The 11,599-nt window shown below is 39.1% G+C and overlaps 5 non-coding genes across 5 annotated transcripts; all 5 read right to left on the bottom strand.

Moving 5' to 3' along the window:
- Nucleotides 1-2,040: 2,040 nt before the first annotated feature.
- Nucleotides 2,041-2,129, bottom strand: TRNAY-GUA (transfer RNA tyrosine (anticodon GUA)). Its single transcript is given in 2 exon segments — nt 2,041-2,076; nt 2,093-2,129. It is a non-coding gene; the product is annotated as a tRNA-Tyr (tRNA).
- A 2,697-nt stretch (nt 2,130-4,826) lies between these two features.
- TRNAY-GUA (transfer RNA tyrosine (anticodon GUA)) lies at nt 4,827-4,915 on the bottom strand. The gene is given in 2 exon segments: nt 4,827-4,862; nt 4,879-4,915. It is a non-coding gene; the product is annotated as a tRNA-Tyr (tRNA).
- A 1,146-nt stretch (nt 4,916-6,061) lies between these two features.
- On the bottom strand, nt 6,062-6,150 carry TRNAY-GUA (transfer RNA tyrosine (anticodon GUA)). Its single transcript is given in 2 exon segments — nt 6,062-6,097; nt 6,114-6,150. It is a non-coding gene; the product is annotated as a tRNA-Tyr (tRNA).
- A 2,697-nt stretch (nt 6,151-8,847) lies between these two features.
- TRNAY-GUA (transfer RNA tyrosine (anticodon GUA)) lies at nt 8,848-8,936 on the bottom strand. Its single transcript is given in 2 exon segments — nt 8,848-8,883; nt 8,900-8,936. It is a non-coding gene; the product is annotated as a tRNA-Tyr (tRNA).
- Nucleotides 8,937-10,622: 1,686 nt separating this feature from the next.
- TRNAY-GUA (transfer RNA tyrosine (anticodon GUA)) lies at nt 10,623-10,711 on the bottom strand. The gene is given in 2 exon segments: nt 10,623-10,658; nt 10,675-10,711. It is a non-coding gene; the product is annotated as a tRNA-Tyr (tRNA).
- Between the last annotated feature and the right edge of the window lie 888 nt (nt 10,712-11,599).

Genomic DNA, 11,599 nt, shown 5'->3' with positions numbered 1-11,599 from the left:
GGCTTTTCTGCCCAAAACCAGTTCCACAGAGTCTTCTATCCTGGAGATAATTGGGAAGTAATCCAATTATCTCCAAGGACAGATGCAAAACTCCATTAAGCACATGGCAGTAAAAAGACAGTAAAATACACAAAGTTACATTTATTACATAAAATACAGACATGCAACATACAGTCCTCTGCTCGACAAAAGAGAAAAACAAATGTCCTTCGAGACGGAATTGAACCAGCGACCTAAGGATTGCTATCATATACCAACTACAGTCCTCCGCTCTACCAGCTGAGCTATCGAAGGTAATTTGTGAGTTCACTCAATGTCAAAGTAGGACATTTTTGAAGAATCAGGTAAGCAGTTAAACATTTTGCAACATGCTGCTGTGGCAATGACATCCAGGTAAACAAAAAGTTCAACTAAGCACCCTTCATTTAAAAGAAGAAGCATCGATCCCGCTACCTCTCACATGCTAAGCGAGCACTCTACCATTTGAGCTAATCCCCCACTTTTCCGCTCTCATCTTTTGTAATGGCACCCTGGGCATAAAGGGGTGCCATTACAAAATGGGTAATGTAATTATCACAAGCAGAGAAATACAGTTTTTCCACATTATTCATAACTTTAAAAGTATGCATCACATTCACATAAAACTTACATTTTCAGAATCAGCATACTCCAAATACAAACATACGTCAAAATCATACAAATTGGTCCAGTGGTTCAAAAGATAGATCGTAGTCCTTTGTGACCAAATGAAGCATGGCTTTTCTGCCCAAAACCAGTTCCACAGAGTCTTCTATCCTGGAGATAATTGGGAAGTAATCCAATTATCTCCAAGGACAGATGCAAAACTCCATTAAGCACATGGCAGTAAAAAGACAGTAAAATACACAAGGTTACATTTATTACATAAAATACAGACATTCAACATACAGTCTAAGCACCCTTCATTTAAAAGAAGAAGCAGCCACTGGAGAATGCGGGCATCGATCCTGCTACCTCTCACATGCTAAGCGAGCGCTCTACCATTTGAGCTAATCCCCCACTTTTCCACTCTCATCGTTTGTAATGGCACCCTGGGCATAAAGGGGTGCCATTACAAAATGGGTAATGTAATTATCACAAGCAGAGAAATACAGTTTTTCCACATTATTCATAACTTTAAAAGTATGCATCACATTCACATAAAACTTACATTTTCAGAATCAGCATACTCCAAATACAAACATAGGTCAGAATCATACAAATTGGTCCAGTGGTTCAAAAGATAGATCGTAGTCCTTTGTGACCAAATGAAGCATGGCTTTTCTGCCCAAAACCAGTTCCACAGAGTCTTCTATCCTGGAGATAATTGGGAAGTAATCCAATTATCTCCAAGGACAGATGCAAAACTCCATTAAGCACATGGCAGTAAAAAGACAGTAAAATACACAAGGTTACATTTATTACATAAAATACAGACATTCAACATACAGTCTAAGCACCCTTCATTTAAAAGAAGAAGCAGCCACTGGAGAATGCGGGCATCGATCCTGCTACCTCTCACATGCTAAGCGAGCGCTCTACCATTTGAGCTAATCCCCCACTTTTCCACTCTCATCGTTTGTAATGGCACCCTGGGCATAAAGGGGTGCCATTACAAAATGGGTAATGTAATTATCACAAGCAGAGAAATACAGTTTTTCCACATTATTCATAACTTTAAAAGTATGCATCACATTCACATAAAACTTACATTTTCAGAATCAGCATACTCCAAATACAAACATAGGTCAGAATCATACAAATTGGTCCAGTGGTTCAAAAGATAGATCGTAGTCCTTTGTGACCAAATGAAGCATGGCTTTTCTGCCCAAAACCAGTTCCACAGAGTCTTCTATCCTGGAGATAATTAGGAAGTAATCCAATTATCTCCAAGGACAGATGCAAAACTCTGTTAAGCACATGGCAGTAAAAAGACAGTAAAATACACAAGGTTACATTTATTACATAAAATACAGACATGCAACATACAGTCCTCTGCTCTACAAGAGAGAAAAACAAATGTCCTTCGAGCCGGAATTGAACCAGCGACCTAAGGATTGCTATCATATACCAACTACAGTCCTCCGCTCTACCAGCTGAGCTATCGAAGGTAATTTGTGAGTTCACTCAATGTCAAAGTAGGACATTTTTGAAGAATCAGGTAAGCAGTTAAACATTTTGCAACATGCTGCTGTGGCAATGACATCCAGGTAAACAAAAAGTTCAACTAAGCACCCTTCATTTAAAAGAAGAAGCATCGATCCCGCTACCTCTCACATGCTAAGCGAGCACTCTACCATTTGAGCTAATCCCCCACTATTCCGCTCTCATCTTTTGTAATGGCACCCTGGGCATAAAGGGGTGCCATTACAAAATGGGTAATGTAATTATCACAAGCAGAGAAATACAGTTTTTCCACATTATTCATAACTTTAAAAGTATGCATCACATTCACATAAAACTTACATTTTCAGAATCAGCATACTCCAAATACAAACATAGGTCAGAATCATACAAATTGGTCCAGTGGTTCAAAAGATAGATCGTAGTCCTTTGTGACCAAATGAAGCATGGCTTTTCTGCCCAAAACCAGTTCCACAGAGTCTTCTATCCTGGAGATAATTGGGAAGTAATCCAATTATCTCCAAGGACAGATGCAAAACTCCGTTAAGCACATGGCAGTAAAAATACAGTAAAATACACAAGGTTACATTTATTACATAAAATACAGACATGCAACATACAGTCCTCTGCTCTACAAGAGAGAAAAACAAATGTCCTTTGAGCCGGAATTGCCAGCGACCTAAGGATTGCTATCATATACCAACTACAGTCCTCCGCTCTACCAGCTGAGCTATCGAAGGTAATTCGTGAGTTCACTCAATGTCAAAGTAGGACATTTTTGAAGAATCAGGTAAGCAGTTAAACATTTTGCAACATGCTGCTGTGGCAATGACATCCAGGTAAACAAAAAGTTCAACTAAGCACCCTTCATTTAAAAGAAGAAGCATCGATCCCGCTACCTCTCACATGCTAAGCGAGCACTCTACCATTTGAGCTAATCCCCCACTAATCCGCTCTCATCTATTGTAATGGCACCCTGGGCATAAAGGGGTGCCATTACAAAATGGGTAATGTAATTATCACAAGCAGAGAAATACAGTTTTTCCACATTATTCATAACTTTAAAAGTATGCATCACATTCACATAAAACTTACATTTTCAGAATCAGCATACTCCAAATACAAACATAGGTCAGAATCATACAAATTGGTCCAGTGGTTCAAAAGATAGATCGTAGTCCTTTGTGACCAAATGAAGCATGGCTTTTCTGCCCAAAACCAGTTCCACAGAGTCTTCTATCCTGGAGATAATTGGGAAGTAATCCAATTATCTCCAAGGACAGATGCAAAACTCCATTAAGCACATGGCAGTAAAAAGACAGTAAAATACACAAGGTTACATTTATTACATAAAATACAGACATGCAACATACAGTCCTCTGCTCTACAAGAGAGAAAAACAAATGTCCTTCGAGACGGAATTGAACCAGCGACCTAAGGATTGCTATCATATACCAACTACAGTCCTCCGCTCTACCAGCTGAGCTATCGAAGGTAATTTGTGAGTTCACTCAATGTCAAAGTAGGACATTTTTGAAGAATCAGGTAAGCAGTTAAACATTTTGCAACATGCTGCTGTGGCAATGACATCCAGGTAAACAAAAAGTTCAACTAAGCACCCTTCATTTAAAAGAAGAAGCATCGATGCCGCTACCTCTCACATGCTAAGCGAGCACTCTACCATTTGAGCTAATCCCCCACTTTTCCGCTCTCATCTTTTGTAATGGCACCCTGGGCATAAAGGGGTGCCATTACAAAATGGGTAATGTAATTATCACAAGCAGAGAAATACAGTTTTTCCACATTATTCATAACTTTAAAAGTATGCATCACATTCACATAAAACTTACATTTTCAGAATCAGCATACTCCAAATACAAACATAGGTCAGAATCATACAAATTGGTCCAGTGGTTCAAAAGATAGATCGTAGTCCTTTGTGACCAAATGAAGCATGGCTTTTCTGCCCAAAACCAGTTCCACAGAGTCTTCTATCCTGGAGATAATTGGGAAGTAATCCAATTATCTCCAAGGACAGATGCAAAACTCCATTAAGCACATGGCAGTAAAAAGACAGTAAAATACACAAGGTTACATTTATTACATAAAATACAGACATTCAACATACAGTCTAAGCACCCTTCATTTAAAAGAAGAAGCAGCCACTGGAGAATGCGGGCATCGATCCTGCTACCTCTCACATGCTAAGTGAGCGCTCTACTATTTGAGCTAATCCCCCACTTTTCCGTTCTCATCTTTTGTAATGGCACCCTGGGCATAAAGGGGTGCCATTACAAAATGGGTAATGTAATTATCACAAGCAGAGAAATACAGTTTTTCCACATTATTCATAACTTTAAAAGTATGCATCACATTCACATAAAACATTTTCAGAATCAGCATACTCCAAATACAAACATAGGTCAGAATCATACAAATTGGTCCAGTGGTTCAAAAGATAGATCGTAGTCCTTTGTGACCAAATGAAGCATGGCTTTTCTGCCCAAAACCAGTTCCACAGAGTCTTCTATCCTGGAGATAATTGGGAAGTAATCCAATTATCTCCAAGGACAGATGCAAAACTCCGTTAAGCACATGGCAGTAAAAAGACAGTAAAATACACAAGGTTACATTTATTACATGCAACATACAGTCCTCTGCTCTACAAGAGAGAAAAACAAATGTCCTTCGAGCCGGAATTGAACCAGCGACCTAAGGATTGCTATCATATACCAACTACAGTCCTCCGCTCTACCAGCTGAGCTATCGAAGGTAATTTGTGAGTTCACTCAATGTCAAAGTAGGACATTTTTGAAGAATCAGGTAAGCAGTTAAACATTTTGCAACATGCTGCTGTGGCAATGACATCCAGGTAAACAAAAAGTTCAACTAAGCACCCTTCATTTAAAAGAAGAAGCATCGATCCCGCTACCTCTCACATGCTAAGCGAGCACTCTACCATTTGAGCTAATCCCCCACTTTTCCGCTCTCATCTTTTGTAATGGCACCCTGGGCATAAAGGGGTGCCATTACAAAATGGGTAATGTAATTATCACAAGCAGAGAAATACAGTTTTTCCACATTATTCATAACTTTAAAAGTATGCATCACATTCACATAAAACTTACATTTTCAGAATCAGCATACTCCAAATACAAATTGGTCCAGTGGTTCAAAAGATAGATCGTAGTCCTTTGTGAACAAATGAAGCATGGCTTTTCTGCCCAAAACCAGTTCCACAGAGTCTTCTATCCTGGAGATAATTGGGAAGTAATCCAATTATCTCCAAGGACAGATGCAAAACTCCATTAAGCACATGGCAGTAAAAAGACAGTAAAATACACAAGGTTACATTTATTACATAAAATACAGACATTCAACATACAGTCTAAGCACCCTTCATTTAAAAGAAGAAGCAGCCACTGGAGAATGCGGGCATCGATCCTGCTACCTCTCACATGCTAAGCGAGCGCTCTACCATTTGAGCTAATCCCCCACTTTTCCGCTCTCATCTTTTGTAATGGCACCCTGGGCATAAAGGGGTGCCATTACAAAATGGGTAATGAAATACAGTTTTTCCACATTATTCATAACTTTAAAAGTATGCATCACATTCACATAAAACTTACATTTTCAGAATCAGCATACTCCAAATACAAATTGGTCCAGTGGTTCAAAAGATAGATCGTAGTCCTTTGTGAACAAATGAAGCATGGCTTTTCTGCCCAAAACCAGTTCCACAGAGTCTTCTATCCTGGAGATAATTAGGAAGTAATCCAATTATCTCCAAGGACAGATGCAAAACTCTGTTAAGCACATGGCAGTAAAAAGACAGTAAAATACACAAGGTTACATTTATTACATAAAATACAGACATGCAACATACAGTCCTCTGCTCTACAAGAGAGAAAAACAAATGTCCTTCGAGCCGGAATTGAACCAGCGACCTAAGGATTGCTATCATATACCAACTACAGTCCTCCGCTCTACCAGCTGAGCTATCGAAGGTAATTTGTGAGTTCACTCAATGTCAAAGTAGGACATTTTTGAAGAATCAGGTAAGCAGTTAAACATTTTGCAACATGCTGCTGTGGCAATGACATCCAGGTAAACAAAAAGTTCAACTAAGCACCCTTCATTTAAAAGAAGAAGCATCGATCCCGCTACCTCTCACATGCTAAGCGAGCACTCTACCATTTGAGCTAATCCCCCACTATTCCGCTCTCATCTTTTGTAATGGCACCCTGGGCATAAAGGGGTGCCATTACAAAATGGGTAATGTAATTATCACAAGCAGAGAAATACAGTTTTTCCACATTATTCATAACTTTAAAAGTATGCATCACATTCACATAAAACTTACATTTTCAGAATCAGCATACTCCAAATACAAACATAGGTCAGAATCATACAAATTGGTCCAGTGGTTCAAAAGATAGATCGTAGTCCTTTGTGACCAAATGAAGCATGGCTTTTCTGCCCAAAACCAGTTCCACAGAGTCTTCTATCCTGGAGATAATTGGGAAGTAATCCAATTATCTCCAAGGACAGATGCAAAACTCCGTTAAGCACATGGCAGTAAAAATACAGTAAAATACACAAGGTTACATTTATTACATAAAATACAGACATGCAACATACAGTCCTCTGCTCTACAAGAGAGAAAAACAAATGTCCTTTGAGCCGGAATTGCCAGCGACCTAAGGATTGCTATCATATACCAACTACAGTCCTCCGCTCTACCAGCTGAGCTATCGAAGGTAATTCGTGAGTTCACTCAATGTCAAAGTAGGACATTTTTGAAGAATCAGGTAAGCAGTTAAACATTTTGCAACATGCTGCTGTGGCAATGACATCCAGGTAAACAAAAAGTTCAACTAAGCACCCTTCATTTAAAAGAAGAAGCATCGATCCCGCTACCTCTCACATGCTAAGCGAGCACTCTACCATTTGAGCTAATCCCCCACTAATCCGCTCTCATCTATTGTAATGGCACCCTGGGCATAAAGGGGTGCCATTACAAAATGGGTAATGTAATTATCACAAGCAGAGAAATACAGTTTTTCCACATTATTCATAACTTTAAAAGTATGCATCACATTCACATAAAACTTACATTTTCAGAATCAGCATACTCCAAATACAAACATAGGTCAGAATCATACAAATTGGTCCAGTGGTTCAAAAGATAGATCGTAGTCCTTTGTGACCAAATGAAGCATGGCTTTTCTGCCCAAAACCAGTTCCACAGAGTCTTCTATCCTGGAGATAATTGGGAAGTAATCCAATTATCTCCAAGGACAGATGCAAAACTCCATTAAGCACATGGCAGTAAAAAGACAGTAAAATACACAAGGTTACATTTATTACATAAAATACAGACATGCAACATACAGTCCTCTGCTCTACAAGAGAGAAAAACAAATGTCCTTCGAGACGGAATTGAACCAGCGACCTAAGGATTGCTATCATATACCAACTACAGTCCTCCGCTCTACCAGCTGAGCTATCGAAGGTAATTTGTGAGTTCACTCAATGTCAAAGTAGGACATTTTTGAAGAATCAGGTAAGCAGTTAAACATTTTGCAACATGCTGCTGTGGCAATGACATCCAGGTAAACAAAAAGTTCAACTAAGCACCCTTCATTTAAAAGAAGAAGCATCGATGCCGCTACCTCTCACATGCTAAGCGAGCACTCTACCATTTGAGCTAATCCCCCACTTTTCCGCTCTCATCTTTTGTAATGGCACCCTGGGCATAAAGGGGTGCCATTACAAAATGGGTAATGTAATTATCACAAGCAGAGAAATACAGTTTTTCCACATTATTCATAACTTTAAAAGTATGCATCACATTCACATAAAACTTACATTTTCAGAATCAGCATACTCCAAATACAAACATAGGTCAGAATCATACAAATTGGTCCAGTGGTTCAAAAGATAGATCGTAGTCCTTTGTGACCAAATGAAGCATGGCTTTTCTGCCCAAAACCAGTTCCACAGAGTCTTCTATCCTGGAGATAATTGGGAAGTAATCCAATTATCTCCAAGGACAGATGCAAAACTCCATTAAGCACATGGCAGTAAAAAGACAGTAAAATACACAAGGTTACATTTATTACATAAAATACAGACATTCAACATACAGTCTAAGCACCCTTCATTTAAAAGAAGAAGCAGCCACTGGAGAATGCGGGCATCGATCCTGCTACCTCTCACATGCTAAGTGAGCGCTCTACTATTTGAGCTAATCCCCCACTTTTCCGTTCTCATCTTTTGTAATGGCACCCTGGGCATAAAGGGGTGCCATTACAAAATGGGTAATGTAATTATCACAAGCAGAGAAATACAGTTTTTCCACATTATTCATAACTTTAAAAGTATGCATCACATTCACATAAAACATTTTCAGAATCAGCATACTCCAAATACAAACATAGGTCAGAATCATACAAATTGGTCCAGTGGTTCAAAAGATAGATCGTAGTCCTTTGTGACCAAATGAAGCATGGCTTTTCTGCCCAAAACCAGTTCCACAGAGTCTTCTATCCTGGAGATAATTGGGAAGTAATCCAATTATCTCCAAGGACAGATGCAAAACTCCGTTAAGCACATGGCAGTAAAAAGACAGTAAAATACACAAGGTTACATTTATTACATGCAACATACAGTCCTCTGCTCTACAAGAGAGAAAAACAAATGTCCTTCGAGCCGGAATTGAACCAGCGACCTAAGGATTGCTATCATATACCAACTACAGTCCTCCGCTCTACCAGCTGAGCTATCGAAGGTAATTTGTGAGTTCACTCAATGTCAAAGTAGGACATTTTTGAAGAATCAGGTAAGCAGTTAAACATTTTGCAACATGCTGCTGTGGCAATGACATCCAGGTAAACAAAAAGTTCAACTAAGCACCCTTCATTTAAAAGAAGAAGCATCGATCCCGCTACCTCTCACATGCTAAGCGAGCACTCTACCATTTGAGCTAATCCCCCACTTTTCCGCTCTCATCTTTTGTAATGGCACCCTGGGCATAAAGGGGTGCCATTACAAAATGGGTAATGTAATTATCACAAGCAGAGAAATACAGTTTTTCCACATTATTCATAACTTTAAAAGTATGCATCACATTCACATAAAACTTACATTTTCAGAATCAGCATACTCCAAATACAAATTGGTCCAGTGGTTCAAAAGATAGATCGTAGTCCTTTGTGAACAAATGAAGCATGGCTTTTCTGCCCAAAACCAGTTCCACAGAGTCTTCTATCCTGGAGATAATTGGGAAGTAATCCAATTATCTCCAAGGACAGATGCAAAACTCCATTAAGCACATGGCAGTAAAAAGACAGTAAAATACACAAGGTTACATTTATTACATAAAATACAGACATTCAACATACAGTCTAAGCACCCTTCATTTAAAAGAAGAAGCAGCCACTGGAGAATGCGGGCATCGATCCTGCTACCTCTCACATGCTAAGCGAGCGCTCTACCATTTGAGCTAATCCCCCACTTTTCCGCTCTCATCTTTTGTAATGGCACCCTGGGCATAAAGGGGTGCCATTACAAAATGGGTAATGAAATACAGTTTTTCCACATTATTCATAACTTTAAAAGTATGCATCACATTCACATAAAACTTACATTTTCAGAATCAGCATACTCCAAATACAAATTGGTCCAGTGGTTCAAAAGATAGATCGTAGTCCTTTGTGAACAAATGAAGCATGGCTTTTCTGCCCAAAACCAGTTCCACAGAGTCTTCTATCCTGGAGATAATTGAGAAGTAATCCAATTATCTCCAAGGACAGATGCAAAACTCCATTAAGCACATGGCAGTAAAAAGACAGTAAAATACACAAGTTTACATTTATTACATAAAATACAGACATGCAACATACAGTCTAAGCACCCTTCATTTAAAAGAAGAAGAAGCCACTGGAGAATGCGGGCATCGATCCCGCTACCTCTCACATGCTAAGCGAGCGCTCTACCATTTGAGCTAATCCCCCACTTTTCCGCACTCATCTTTTGTAATGGCACCCTGGGCATAAAGGGGTGCCATTACATAATGGGTAATGTAATTATCACAAGCAGAGAAATACAGTTTTTCCACATTATTCATAACTTTAAAAGTATGCATCACATTCACATAAAACTTACATTTTCAGAATCAGCATACTCCAAATACAAACATAGGTCAGAATCATACAAATTGGTCCAGTGGTTCAAAAGATAGATCGTAGTCCTTTGTGACCAAATGAAGCATGGCTTTTCTGCCCAAAACCAGTTCCATAGAGTCTTCTATCCTGGAGATAATTGGGAAGTAATCCAATTATCTCCAAGGACAGATGCAAAACTCCGTTAAGCACATGGCAGTAAAAAGACAGTAAAATACACAAGGTTACATTTATTACATAAAATACAGACATGCAACATACAGTCCTCTGCTCTACAAGAGAGAAAAACAAATGTCCTTCGAGCCGGAATTGAACCAGCGACCTAAGGATTGCTATCATATACCAACTACAGTCCTCCGCTCTACCAGCTGAGCTATCGAAGGTAATTTGTGAGTTCACTCAATGTCAAAGTAGGACATTTTTGAAGAATCAGGTAAGCAGTTAAACATTTTGCAACATGCTGCTGTGGCAATGACATCCAGGTAAACAAAAAGTTCAACTAAGCACCCTTCATTTAAAAGAAGAAGCATCGATCCCGCTACCTCTCACATGCTAAGCGAGCACTCTACCATTTGAGCTAATCCCCCACTTTTCCGCTCTCATCTTTTGTAATGGCACCCTGGGCATAAAGGGGTGCCATTACAAAATGGGTAATGTAATTATCACAAGCAGAGAAATACAGTTTTTCCACATTATTCATAACTTTAAAAGTATGCATCACATTCACATAAAACTTACATTTTCAGAATCAGCATACTCCAAATACAAATTGGTCCAGTGGTTCAAAAGATAGATCGTAGTCCTTTGTGAACAAATGAAGCATGGCTTTTCTGCCCAAAACCAGTTCCACAGAGTCTTCTATCCTGGAGATAATTGAGAAGTAATCCAATTATCTCCAAGGACAGATGCAAAACTCCATTAAGCACATGGCAGTAAAAAGACAGTAAAATACACAAGGTTACATTTATTACATAAAATACAGACATGCAACATACAGTCTAAGCACCCTTCATTTAAAAGAAGAAGAAGCCACTGGAGAATGCAGGCATCGATCCCGCTACCTCCCACATGCTAAGCGAGCGCTCTACCATTTGAGCTAATCCCCCACTTTTCCGCACTCATCTTTTGTAATGGCACCCTGGGCATAAAGGGGTGCCATTACAAAATGGGTAATGTAATTATCACAAGCAGAGAAATACAGTTTTTCCACATTATTCATAACTTTAAAAGTATGCATCACATTCACATAAAACTTACATTTTCAGAATCAG

Source organism: Pelobates fuscus, chromosome 4, assembly GCF_036172605.1.
Source record: "Pelobates fuscus isolate aPelFus1 chromosome 4, aPelFus1.pri, whole genome shotgun sequence".
Classification (NCBI taxonomy): Eukaryota; Metazoa; Chordata; class Amphibia; order Anura; family Pelobatidae; genus Pelobates; species Pelobates fuscus.
This window is presented reverse-complemented; position numbering and strand designations above follow the sequence as displayed.